We start from the raw sequence: 2,493 nt of genomic DNA on the forward strand, positions 1-2,493 counted from the left end.
GCTAGAACAAAAGAAGCAGGTGAAAGAAACTTTGTCAAATTATGATAGTTAATGTAACTATAATTACTATATGTACCTTGCAGAGTGACTGATGTTCATACAATTGTGCTATGCACAGATCCTGCTTCAATTAAACACCACCAGACTGCGTCGCTCATTGTCATGTACAATTGCTACCGTATATTTTCATGTGATTGTATTTAAAGGGCCTGTGTCACGATAAAGCGCATGTGTGAGCTTGATTGACAACCACAAAATTTTCAACCAATAGAAATTTTCACACGACGCGCGCGAGATGAGATATTTATCGTTCGATGTATCGTGGATATAAAATGGCGAAGCACCAGCAGTGTTTCCGCAGACCCCTTAGGAGAAAAACGTAAGGAAACTCGATGAAATTGTTTCGGGCAAAAAGGTGAACCATTTGTGAAATTTCGAGGCCTTTTTCTCAATGGAATTCTTCACTTGTCATGCTATATAGCCTCGAGTGTTCTGCAGTTGAACGTCAGGGATGACCGTGGAAAACTGTAGGAAAAATGTCTATCTTACACAGAGACTTGCATATGTTGAACAGGGACGAAACCACGCATGAAACAAGGTAGGCGATAATATATGTTCAACACTCTTTTTTCACAGCGATTGCGGTTTCCGGCAGGCCGAACAGACAAGCTGAGTTGTTTATCAAGGCCTGTTAACCGGTAGTACTCGAGCTCCGATGCGATTTTCTCAATTTGAACGTGCTAGTAAAAAACAGTTGTCGCAAATGTGCCTCAGGGAAATGAAGAACATTTGATGAGCAGGGAAGAAAAGAATCAGAAGAAATCAAGCATTCAGAATGTACAATCAGTGATGAATACACGCCATATTAGAAAATCTCCATGCATTCAAATATATTTTGGTTGCTTTACTTGCAGTAACTTGTTCTGCCAAATCAGGATCACCTGTATAATGTCAATTTCACCGTTCAGCTGATAAGCATATCACGTTTCACGATTTCTCCAAAAAAAAAAAAAACGTTCCTAGCCAGTTGTGATAGTCAAAAATTTATGTAAGTCTTTGTGGGGAGTTCTCTTCCATGTATGTACATCATAACTTCATAAAATCAATAATCTTTGAGGGTAGGACTTCGTTCACGGAATTGCAATGTACCACATTAATGAATAGTATCTTTCCCTAGGAGTTGATAAATATGGCATGGGAACTGGTCATAAAGGCACTACAGAAGGGAGTGGGAAGCATGCATGCTGATTGCCTTCTTTTGGAACAAGATGAAAATGCCTCTGACCATGAAGATGCCAGCACCTGACTTGCCGATGTACCATAGTCAAGTGGACAACCTACATTTGTATAGATCTATTTCATAATGCCTGCCAAATAAAATGTTCTTCTGTTTTAGCTAACGAGCCTTTCTAGTCTTGCTATGACAAGCAACTTTCAAAAGAATCTTAAAAATGAGGGAAGTAGGTGTAATTAACATAAATACAACAAGCTAAAGGTGGTCGCCATTTATAAAACTGATCTATCGACCAAAAGCCAGTTCCTGAATTGGGCAAATAAGGTAACTGCTGTACTACAGGCGTATGAGCCAGGACATAAAAAACAAAGGATGTGGAGATGCAAATGTATTTCACAAACAAGGCACTTTTGAAAACTCTGTTTGGACACAATATTTATACATCCTAGATACACAAGGTGACTGCCCATGGAAGAAGGAAGAGGAAAGTTGTTCCCTCTGCTGTGTGCACGTACTTTGTACTAGAAGACACTATCCCCTAAGCAACAGGTGTTTAGATGGGTTCCGAACTGTCTAAATGTTGGGAAGTAATAGTGTGTGGTTTTTCATTAAAGGGAACCTCCACTCCCAAATAAAAAATATCAGGAAATCTCAGGATCCCCTCTTTTAATAATTATTTTCAGCATACCATCACCCTCAATAACTGACTTGTTTTAGTTGCCTCGTTGTGAAACTTTGGTTTAGGATAAAAACTGTTTTTAAAGGCAATGTAGATTACATTTATTTGTGACACCATTTCTTCTGGTTTAGACTGACTTAAACTTTTGCAAGAATGGAAAATTTCTTAGAATAATAATTAATGCTTTCACATGTTCAAATAATTTGACACAGACATGTATATGAACAATAATAAAATTTGATTTTGCTTGTCTGTCATCTGTATTCACATGTTACTCCCAACACCACTTTTTACAATAACTGTCAATTTCCCAATATCATAGCACTGAATTCGAATTTCCATTTTTTGTATTTACAAATATTTTTTTCACTGTAGTTTAAATTACGGTATTTCAGTTTGCAAAAGCTACAACTGTATGCAATAAAATTGCCATGTACAAAACCACACAATAAGAAATCACATCAGTAGGCAAAATTCTAAAGTTATACAATATATTACCATGAGACAAAACTCCAGCATTGATTTCAAAGCTACAATGTGTAATGTATGGTCAGCCATTATCTTGGGTTAAAAACTGTCA

At 37.2% G+C, this 2,493-nt stretch overlaps 1 long non-coding RNA gene across 1 annotated transcript; it reads left to right on the top strand.

Moving 5' to 3' along the window:
• The first annotated feature begins 378 nt into the window (after positions 1-378).
• Positions 379-1,400, top strand: LOC138000879 (uncharacterized). The gene is made up of 2 exons (XR_011123205.1): positions 379-598; positions 1,178-1,400. It is a non-coding gene; the product is annotated as an uncharacterized lncRNA (long non-coding RNA).
• The last annotated feature ends 1,093 nt before the right edge of the window (positions 1,401-2,493 follow it).

This window comes from Montipora foliosa, chromosome 4, assembly GCF_036669935.1.
Source record: "Montipora foliosa isolate CH-2021 chromosome 4, ASM3666993v2, whole genome shotgun sequence".
NCBI lineage: Eukaryota > Metazoa > Cnidaria > Anthozoa > Scleractinia > Acroporidae > Montipora > Montipora foliosa.